At 36.6% G+C, this 11,926-nt stretch overlaps 1 pseudogene; it reads left to right on the top strand.

Moving 5' to 3' along the window:
- Window positions 1-9,022: 9,022 nt before the first annotated feature.
- On the top strand, window positions 9,023-10,689 carry LOC122220722 (annotated as a pseudogene).
- Window positions 10,690-11,926: the final 1,237 nt, after the last annotated feature.

Genomic DNA, 11,926 nt, shown 5'->3' with positions numbered 1-11,926 from the left:
TTTTAACACTTTTATTTATAAAGTACGCTTTCCCCAGAAAGTATTTAAGACAACTTCTCTTGTTTGCTTGTACTGCAGTATTTTGCAAGCATGCCTGATCAATCTAGTCAGCTGGGGAGTTTGAAAAAAATTCTGATTTGTGGACACATCCCAGGAGATTATGATGTGGCCATTTGGGAGAGACTTAGGAATCTGTTTTTGAGTCTTCCCAAGTGACAAGGTTTAGAAACACAGATTCACTATGTGTCACTCCTTCAGCACTTTCTCTGTGTGCCATATGGTGTTCTGCACCCCTAAAGGAAGTTAACACACTCTGAAAGATGAGCTCATACCCTTGTACCAGGAAGATAAACCCCAGAGCACTGTGACCTTGGCCCAGAAGTTCACAAGAGATCAATGGCAGGATTTGTTTTGGCTTCATTTAGCCAAAATTTATCCAATAATCGTATTGAAAACATCTGTTTTTTTTTTTTTTTTTTTGAGACAAATATGGATGTAATAAAATAAGTGCTTTATTGCAGATGAAGAACCATGTGGAGATGTGAGAAAGGAAACTTATAGCTTGTAAGGAATAACTGTTACAGCCACAGTAATCACGTGGCTTCAAGTTTGCCAGCTCAAGAGCACTGCAGCCCTGGGGCCCCTTGGTATGGACTTGCCTTGAGAAAGGTCACTTTCGCCTGGTTTTAATATCACTTTTAGATTCATAGCTTTGCTTGCTTAATAACACAACTTACTGCCTAATATTAGGCCACACATATAGTACACTCTTAAGAGATGCTTCCTGAAGAAAAGGAGGGTGTGAAGAAATAGAAGTTTTAGAAAAACAAAACTAGTAGTTTGCATTAAACATTTAAAAAATTTTTCCCTATTGGTTTTAATTAAGCTCTTGCTGAGTTGTGAACTCCAAGAGATTTTTTTTAAGAAGAAAAAGTATTTTAAAGCCTTCCCACAGGTTTTTCATACTCTTAATGGATAAAATCGGAGTACTGAAGATTATAATGCCCACACTCAAATGATGGCTTATGAAATCAGTCTGCATCTACCTGAGATGTAAAGAAGGTTGTAAGATAAAAATAATGGATTGTGTTCTTAATATGAAGAGCAGAGACAATAGTTCTTTTTGCGAAAAAAAAATTACAGAATTTTTCTTATGGGGAATTGTTTTTATGGTAGAAAAGTATTTAAAGAGCATGTGTCTCTCTTCAGAGATCAATTTATTGCAGGTCTATAAACCTTACTCTCTTTCCCTTTAAAATACAGGTTTTTTTTTTTTTTTTAGAAAGTCTCTTATTTACCTCAGGAAAAAACATCAATACTATTACAGAGAAAAAGAGACCTTCTTATTTTCATATGTTGTTTGAAGTTAAAGGTGTTACAATTAACATAGATAGATTACATACCATATTTCAAAATAGAAATTATGATGACCAAAATGGTACATTTATAAGCTAGAACTTAGAAAACTGCTAACGTAGAAATATAATTGGTCTTTTGGTTGGTATCTCACCAGGTAGTAATTAATTATAGAATGGCTCATGCACTGTGTCATTTCTTTTTCCGCCGGATATAAGAATTTTTCAAATGTTTAGTAGCGATTCAGCAGACCACACTATTCTGTCTTTATATACGAAACTGATGTTTTAACATAAGAAATTCCATGTACAGGTTTGCTAATTTTTCCTTGAGAATATTATAATGAAACTGATAAAGTAACATTGTGTTAAAGCAAATCACTGTGTTAAATAAAGGATGGGTGGAGAAGACAATTATGGAAAGATAGATGACAAAGCCTAGAAGATACCTTCCATGATGAAAATACACTATAAAAAATACCTAGAACAAGCTAAATATGATCATAGCTGCCCAATTCCAACATACTAGAATTAGTTTACATATCTTGAAGCTGTAAAGAAATTCAGAGGCATACAGTTTAATAACCAGAGGGGATTTTGGAATAATTTATTTTTTTTTCAACGTTTTTTATTTATTTTTGGGACAGAGAGAGACAGAGCATGAACAGGGGAGGGGCAGAGAGAGAGGGAGACACAGAATCGGAAACAGGCTCCAGGCTCCGAGCCATCAGCCCAGAGCCTGACGCGGGGCTCGAACTCACAGACCGCGAGATCATGACCTGGCTGAAGTCGGACGCTTAACCGACTGCGCCACCCAGGCGCCCCGATTTTGGAATAATTTAAAAACAATTAAGACAAAACAGTACTTTTCTGCAAAATTGTAAATTACAGATCTCAATTTTTTAGGAAGTGAGTGGCATAATTTAAAAATCTAAGGAGATTAAAACAGTTGAGTAATCAGGCATGAGCAATCAGGTTCTTTGCGGCCTTTCTCTGCCACCGACACACTGAAGGACTGGCCCCATATGATTCTCTTCATCTTGTTCCTGGTCATCTAATCTATCCTCAAGCAGCAAAAATGGATGCAAGCCTTGCCAATCAAAATTAAACAGTTAGCGCCTGACCTCCATCTTAACCAAGCATGCAGGAAAATGGTGAGCAGTTTAGAATCAAGTTTTAGGATTTAGGTGAAAATATTTACACATAAAAACTAGGTACAGATTGTGTTTGTCTTCTTTTTTTTAATTTTTTTTTTCGTTTGCTTGTTTGTTCGTTTTGTTTTTAGTGGGTTAAGTTGCTAGAGGTAGGTCTGCTTAGGCTAGCACAGAAAACAAATGAATTACCCAGAGAGGCTACGTTCCCAGAAAGCTCAGAGGTTTCCTCAAGCTCTGAGCTAACATCTCAGGCTCAAAGAGAAAGATGGGGAATTGCCTGGTCACTTGGGTGCCTTTTCCCTGCACTTGTCTGAGGGCATGTTTTCCTTTGATAATAGACTCTCGTAAATACAAGTCCTTGAAAGGGTGGGAAGGAGAATACTGTGGCTCCACAAGCTTTGAGAGGCTTTGAAATTCAATGTGATATCCTTTATGTTGGCGAGTGGCTGAAGATCAAGGGCAATCAATCCTGATGCTTTCAAATTTATAGATATTTTGGCTGGAAGGACTGGAAAAGATTTATCTTTCTGGAATAGTTCGTGTCTGTTCTCTCTTCTACTTCATCTCTGGGTCTACATCCTAGTGGAATAGTTGAGAGAGTGTTTGCAGATGGATATCAGCGGCTGAGGCTAATTAGCAGCTATTCAATAATACCTTTTCCAAACAAGCAAAACAAAACAAAAGGAGGAATTTCTTCATTTTTGGTCTACCAATATTTCTTTTTATTATAACCTTTGCTATTTCATCCCCCGGAGTTACTAATATATACTTCACCCCTATCTTATTATAAAATCATACCACAGAGAATCTAGGTCATATTTGTTACTATTAATACACAGTAAAAATGCCACACATTTTCTATCTGACCTTTTGGAACTCTCTCTCTCTCTCTGCCATCCTTCCTACCTCTGTTCTGTCTCCTTCAGTCCGACCCAAATAAGGGAAATAAAAGTTTTTCTCTACATTGTTAATATTAATTCATCCTTCTTTTCTAATTCTTTTTTTTTTTTTAATTTTTTTTTTTAAGTTTATTTATTTTTGAGACAGAGAGAGACAGAGCATGAACGGGGGAGGGTCAGAGAGAGAGGGAGACACAGAATCGGAAGCAGGCTCCAGGCTCTGAGCAGTCAGCCCAGAGCCCGACGCGGGGCTTGAACTCACAGACCATGAGATCGTGACCTGAGCCGAAGTCGGACGCTCAACGGACTGAGCCACCCAGGCGCCCCTCTTTTCTAATTCTTAAATGATCTTTGACAGTCTTTTCTCATTCAAGAGAATGAATGCACACCCGTTTCTGGCTGACACAGTCTTAGGCCTTTGCTACTTCATCTTATAAATTATTTCCTTCTACCTAGCAAAAGGAACTTCCTTTGGATGAGCTTTCTCTCAACCTTTCTCCCTTTTCTTCTTCTCTCCCCATTTCTTCTACCCTCTTTGCATTCATGATTCCCTCCCTCCACCAAATTTTCTTTAAAAAATATCCTCTCAGGGCGCCTAGGTGGCTCAGTTGGTTAAGCATCTGACTTCAGCTCAGGTCATGATCTCATGGTTCGTAGGTTCAAGCCCTGCGTTGGGCTCCGTGCTGACAGCTCAGAGCCTGGAGCCTTCTTCAGATTCTGTGTCTGCCTCTCTCTTCCTCTTCCCTGCTGGCACTCTGTCTCTCTGTCTCTCTGTCTCTGTCTCTTTCTCTCTCAAAAATAAATAAATATTAAAAAAATTAAAAACCAGGGGTGCCTGGGTGGCTCAGTCGGTTAAGCGTCTGACTTCGGCTGGGGTCATGAGCTCATGGTTCGTGGGTTCGAGCTCCACGTCGGGCTCTGTCTGGCAGCTCAGAGCCTGGAGCCTCTTTCAGATTCTGTGTCTCCCTCTCTCTCTCTGCCCCTCCCCTGTTCATACTCTGTCTCTGTCTCAAAAAATAAAAAATAAACAGTAAAAAAATTTTTTTAATAAAAAATTAAAAAACAAATAAAAATACCCTCTCATAGTCTAAATTAGAATTTTATTTATTCTTGTAATTTAAAAAAATGGAAATTAGTACATTTTCAACTTCTCTTAAAATAGATATTCTAATAATAGGCAATAAACTTAATAAATTAAAATGTGAAATAACAAAGTCCTTCACTTTCTAGTAGCACTGTTTTGATATTTCATAATAATAATAAATGCATACTATTAGCCCTCAAAATTCATCTTTAAAAAAAATCCAGTGTATCCAAATATATGACTCTATCAGGTGATGTTACACTGACTGATTGGTTAAATGACCTTTGGTAATGTGTAAGTGTATTCATAATTATAAGAAATAATAAAATTGAGGTGTCTGGGTTAGCTCAGTGGATTAAACGTCTGGTTTTTCATTTTGGCTCAGGTCATGATCTCACAATTTGTGGGTTTGAGCCCCACATCAGGCTCCACGCTGACAGTGTGGAGCTTCTTGGAATTCTCTCTCTCCCCCACTCTTTCTCCCTCTCTCTCTCTGCCCTTCACACGCTTTTGCACAGGCACGTGTGCACTTGCGCTCTCTCTTGTTCTCTAAATAAATAAATAAATAAATAAACTTAAACTTAAAAAAAACCTGGCATTTAAAAAATAATAAAATAGATCAAATCCAATAGAAAACATATAACCAACCAAACAACACATGAAAGAGAGAAGTAACAATATTCATTTGTATTATCTTTGCATTTATCAATAACTAACGTTTCGGAGGCAAATCAAAATTTTTCCATGAAGCTGAAGATTTGTTTGGGTGACTCATAACAGAGTCATTAGTATTAGGGTAATATATATATATATATATATATATATATATATATATATATATAATAATTAAGGAATTTTTTTTATTTTTAAAATGGAAATGAGTACACCAAAAATATAAGCTTATATTTTTTCTTGGTTGCTGTTGATGTGACCAATTGTTAAGATTATACACCAAATTACATAAACTTTGCTTCTAAATATGTGTTGATAAATGAATTCATAGAATACCATAGTTATGAATATTAGAGCTCTAGGAGAAAGACTCAATGAGATAGTATAATAAAGCCATTTAGGTTCTATAAATTCTAGCTAACAGAATAAGTAGTTTGCTTTTGATGGAGAGTATTGCTTTTCTACTAGCCTTCACTCAGTAGAACAAAGAGAAAAAAAATAAGTTGTATAGCTTTAATAGGAAAACTGAAGGTAACAGATCTCACAGTGAACCAGTTGTCCCCATAGTGACTGGGTTGGTGTAGCATATACCAGTTACACATCTTATAAAACTAGTATTTATATTTCGTTCATGTGTTGAAAATTTGGGGTGAGACAGAATTTCAAGTTATCTACCATACTACTAGGAGAATTTCTGCCTAAGACATATGTATTAATATTATATGACTGTTTATGCTCATTTCACAAGTGTAAGATAATCATGTGAATTATATAGCAAATTTGTGTATACATATATGTCAGGTATGGGCTGCTCTCTGTGTTTTCAGTAAGCAAGAGTACTAAATAAGCTATTATGAAAAATTATATCTTGGAGTCATGATCGGTCAGAAGCAATCTATATAGGTTGGCAGAATTTAGAAAATTTTGCTGACTTAATGAATAAGTAGGAACACTAGTACATATCCAGTGTCTTCTGTCATAGAGCAATGACTAATTTCCTGAACAAATTTTCTGGCCTTGACCAAATGGAAAAGGGAAATAAAGTTGGAATTTGATTCCAGAATACTATTTCAATCCCTGACACTTTTTCTTCAATTTAAAGGCAAATTGTACAACTTATAAAGTCTCAATCTCTCAATTTTTCAAATGGACAAGGTAACATTTCCAACCTATCAAAAGAGCTTAGAGAGGTTTAATGAGGTGACATATCTAAAATGTTATCTAGGGGAAAAAAAAAAATATATATATATATATATATGTATATATATATATTTTTATCTCTGCAGATAATGCCTCAGCTTGACTGGAGAAAAAAAAGATACCACAAGATATCATTGTATTATGATAAAGCAATGAACTACCACCTGCAGGAAATTGGCTTCATGAAAGGCAATGACAAAGAGCACATCAGGATTACATGAAATCAATCAGAGGCAGGCAGGAAGAACACAAGCCAGATGAAGTGGAGTCTTTTATGGCAGGCAGGAGAATATATCAAAGCCAACCTTGCTAATTTCAAAAAGCCCACTCCTTCTCTAGAGGTGAGAACATTACTTCAGACAGCATGCTGGCTCCGCTGGACTTCTGTGAAGATGCTATAACTCCATTTGTGGGTTTCTTAAAGAATGATTTAGGAATGAAAAGGGCCAGCAAACCTGAGCACCGTTAATTTAGTTCACCAGTAGGAGAGAACTGAGTGCACAGCTTTCCACATTTATTTCTCCATCAGGAACTTGTTATTTGTACCAGCTGGACCCTGATTTGTGTATTTTAATTCTGAGCTATACTATTCATTTAAATGCTGCTTTCCAAAGAAACTCCTAAGTAATTTTTTCCTTAAAGAGAGACATTTGTGCAAAGCAAAACAAAATCAAACAATCCAGCTAAAAGTAGACGTTGTCTATCCTTGAGTGGCAAAATGAAAGGTAGGAGGAGGAAGGACGGTCCAAGTGATGGGTGTGATGGATCACAGATCATGAAGGGAGCTCGATGCAGGCAAATATTTTTCATAGGAAGAACAGAGGCTGCAAAAAGATCTGTGTCAGTGCTGGAAACCCATGAGTAGGCTGTAAAGAATTCACGTGTTCCAAGCACTCTGAGAATAAGTGGAAAGAGTATTCTGAGAAGCCTCATGGTGCTTGCTGAATGCTCATGGGCCAAGGACAATGTCATGGGGATTAGGCACATATAAGTAGCTGTACATAATGGGATAGGACTGGGTATAATTGGAAGTCCAATAGACATAAGGATTACTCCTCAGCTTTAAGTGGTTGTAGCCTGTGATGCTGATAGAAAAGCTGAAAGTACTTACCAGCATGATGATATTTTTTCACCTCAGAATGACCAAATCTACTCCTTGAATGTACACCAGAGAGAAAATAAACGAACTAAATACACTTATTGCATTTTTATCGGTGCCTTGTATTTGAACCCTTTCTGACAATATACATACTTTGAATTAATGGACGAATTGACGGAAGTTTGGGGTAAAGATCATTTTAATTAATTCATTTAACTGTAAAAGTTGGACCTCAACGTTTTGTGCTCACAGCTTAGAGCCTGGAGTCTGCCTCAGTTTCTGTGTCTCCCTCTCTCTCTCTGCCCCTCCCCCGCTCATGCACTCATGCTCTCTTTCTCTCTCTCGCAAAAATAAATAAACATTTAAAAAAGAGAGAGGACTAGACTATAACTCACAAATCATCTTTTCTATTGTTTTCAATTTAAGTTCCAAATGGTCTATGAGCTGGGCTGAGGTAGATATTCTCACTTCAAATAATAGTCTTTTCCAAATATGTAAGGGGAAAAGAGCTAATAAATAAATAGCCTCGATTTTATCTTTTCTCCCATGTTTATTTTCTTAAACACTAAGTACCTGTCTGACATATCTATCATGTGTTTTTTAGTAATGTCTTTTAGTAAGTTAGTAAACAGTAAATTATCAAGCAGCAAAATACAATAACACAACTCTACCAGAATGAATATGTATTTCAATATTGTGATTATTTTGCGGTTTGCTTGCTTGTGGCAGTGACAGACTTGCCAACCTATACTAGAGTCATGTTGTCTGTTGGAAAAAAAAGAGCTCCTATTTAGCGGAATTAAATTTAATACTTTTACAAAGCATGATTTTCCTTAGACCACAGCACGGTTTCAAGTGTTCTATCACTCAAATAAACATAAAAGCTGTGGGTGTGGTCTAATGATGAGTTCTCTTTATGTTACAGAGGTAGTCAATGGCACAATAGTACTAAAATCCTGATCCTCCGATTTGAGTTCAAAATTTTTCCTATTTACATAGTTATTTGAGTGCCTGGAATTTTGTTTTCATGAGGAAAGGGAGCAGCACAGTTCCATCACAAAGGCAGCGTGATGGGCTGGACCATAGGCATACTTTACTTTATTGCTTTATTGTGCTTAGTGACACTGAGCTCTTACAAATTGAAGGTTTGTGATAACCCTGAATTGAGAAAAGTCTATCAGTGCCAAATTTCTAACAGCATTTGCTCACTTTGTGTCCCTGTGTCATGTTTTGATTATTCTTGCAATATTTCTAACTTTTTCATTATTATGCATTTATTATGGTGATCCGTGACCCTTGATCTTTGGTGTTGCTATTGTAATTGCTTTGAGATGCTGCAAACTGCACCCGAAGAAGACAGTGAACTTAATCAATAAATGCTGTGTGTGTTCTGACTCCTCCACCGACCAGCCATTCCCTCATATCTCGCCTGCTCCTCAGGCCTCCCTATTCCCTGAGACACAACAATATTGAAATTAGGCCAGTTAATAATCCTGTGATGGCCTGCAACAGTTACAGTAAAACGAAGCGGGTTTCCTGTCTCTCACTTTAAATTAAAGATGGAAATAATTAAGCTTAGTGAGGAAGGCATGTTAAAAACTGAGATAGGCCTCCTGTACTGGAGAGCCAAGCTGTGAATGCAAAGGAAAAGTTCTTGAAGGAAATTAAAAGTGCTACTGCAGTGAACACATGAATGAGAAGAAAGTGAAACAGCCTGATTGCTGATATGGAGAAAGTTTATTGGTCCGAATAAAAGAGCAAACCAGTCACAACATTCCCTTCAGCCAAAAGCTAATCCAGAGCAAGGCCCAAATTCTCTTCAGTTCTGTGAAGGCTGAAAGAGGTGAGGAAGTTGCTGAAGAAAGGTCTGAAGAAGCTAGCAGAGATTGGTTCATGAGGTTTAAGAAAGCAAGCCATCTCCATAATACAAGAGTGCAAGGTGAAGCAGCAAGTGCCGATGTGGAAGCTGCAGCGAGTTCTCCAGAAAATCCAGCCAAGAGAACCCCTGAAGATGGCTACACTAACAACAGATTTTCAATGTAAAAGGAACGACCTTCCATTGGAAGGGGATGCCAGCTAGGACTTTCACAGTTAGAGAGGAGGAGTCAATGCCCAGCTTCAAAGCTTCAAAGGACAGGCTGACTCTTTTGTTTGGGACTAATGCAACTGGTGACTTTCTTGAAACCAGTGCTCACTTTCCACTCTGAAAATCCTAGGGCTTTTAAGAATGATGCTAAATCTATTCTTCCTATGTACTGTAAATGGAATGATAAAGCCTGGATGACAGCACATCTGTTTACAACATGGTTTTCTGAATATTTTAAGCCCACTGTGGAGACTTACTGCTCAGAAAAAGATTCCTTTTAAAATATAACTGCTCATTGACAATGCACCTGATCACCCAAGAGCTTTGATGGAGATGTACAATGAGATTCATGTTACTTTCATGCCTGCTAACACAAAATCTATCCTGTAGTCCATGGATCAAAGAGTAATTTCTACTTTCAAGTCTTATTATTTAAGAAATCTATTTCATAAGGGTACAGTTTTCATACAAAGTGATTCCTCCGATGAATCTGGGCAAAGTAAATTGAAAACCATCTGGAAATGATTCACCATTCTAGATCCATTAAGAACATTTCTGATTCACAGGGAGAGGTCAAAATATCAACATTAACAAAAGTTTGGAAGAAGTTGATTCCAACCCTCATGGATGACATGGAGAGGTCCAAGACTTCACTGGAGGAAGTAGCCGCAGATGTGGTGGAAATAGCAAGAGAAGTTGAATTAGAAGGGAAGCCTGGAGATGTGATTGAGTTGCCGCCACCTCACGATGAAACTTGAACATAGAAAGAGTTCCTTATGGATGAGCAAAGAGGTTGGTTTCTTGAGACGGAAACTACTCCTGGTGAAGATGCTGTGTAGATTGTTGAAATGGTCACATAGATCTAGAAAATTATATAACCTTAGTTGATAGAGCAGTGGCAGGGTTTGAGAGGACTGACTCCAATTTTGAAAGAGGTTCTACCCTGGGTGAAATGTTAGCAAACAGCATCAATGCTACACAGAAATTGTTCATGAAAGGAAGAGTCAGCCAATGTAGCAAACTTTATTTTTTTCCTGTTTTAAGAAATTGCCACAGTCATGCCAACCTTCAGCAGCCTGCACCCTGATCACTCAACAGCCATCAATATGGAGACAAGATGCTCCGCTGGAAAAAACATAATGCTCACTAAAAGCTTAGATGATGGTTAGCATTTTTTAGTAGTATTTTTAAATTGATGTGTGTCCATTGTTTTTTTTTAGATATAATGCTATTGCACACTTAGTAGGCTACAGTACAGTGGAAACACAATTCTTGTATGCACTGGGAAACCAAAAATATTATTATTTGACTCACTTTATTGTGATATTCACTTTGTTCCAAACCCACAATATCTCTGAAGTTATGCTTATAGTTGATCAAACATTATTCTGGGTGCTTTTGTGAGAGTGTTTTGGATGAAACTAACATTTAAATCAGTAGACTGAGTATAGCATATTGCCGTCCCTAATGTGGCTGAACTTCATCTATCAGTTTAAGCCCGGAATAGAATAAAAAAGCTGACCTTTCCGTGAGTAAGAGAGAATTATTCCTGCCTGATGGCCTTTAAACTGGGACATCAGCTTTTGTCTATCTGCAGATTTGAATTGAAATATCAGCTCTTCCTGGTTCTCGACCCTACTGGCTTTTGAACTAAAACTACCATTGACTTTCCTGAGTATCCAGCTTTCCAAGTCACTTGGCAGATCTTGGGAATTTACAGCCTCAATAACCACATTAACTAAGTAACTAACTAACTAACTGTATATATATATATATACATATATATATAGTTTTATTGTTATATATATAGTTATATATATATAGTTATATATATATAGTTATATATATATAGTTATATATATATAGTTATATATAGTTAACTATATATATATATAGTTATATATATATATATATATATATATATATATATATATATAACAATAAAGGAAGAAAATGACATATGGTATATATATCTTTCTTCTTGTTAGGGTACTCCAGAGAAACAGAACCAATAAGATATTTTTTATATATAGATATTCTGAACATTGAGATATGTTTTGATGTAAATTTTATTTTTTCCACAAAACATAAGAAGTTACTGTATACAATTTGAATATCTATGTTTGTTTTGTAAATGTACATCTATCAGCATTGCTAGCAGTGATCTGGTCTAGAGACAGAAAATAAATTCCCTTTTTGGAAAAAAATGTGTTTCTGTTACCACAGTGATCAACCCATTTGGGGGAGGATGACTTTGCTATTTTTGTTCTTTGCTATAATATCTAAATGATTATTTTCACAGGTAGTAAAATTTCTCCATGTCGATTAAGTTACATCATTCCCCCCACCCCAAACACTTAATTTTGAGAAACAATAT

Source organism: Panthera leo, chromosome B2 (assembly GCF_018350215.1).
Source record: "Panthera leo isolate Ple1 chromosome B2, P.leo_Ple1_pat1.1, whole genome shotgun sequence".
Classification (NCBI taxonomy): Eukaryota; Metazoa; Chordata; class Mammalia; order Carnivora; family Felidae; genus Panthera; species Panthera leo.
Note: the sequence above shows the minus strand (reverse complement) of the source record. Positions and strands in the feature narration are given on the sequence as shown.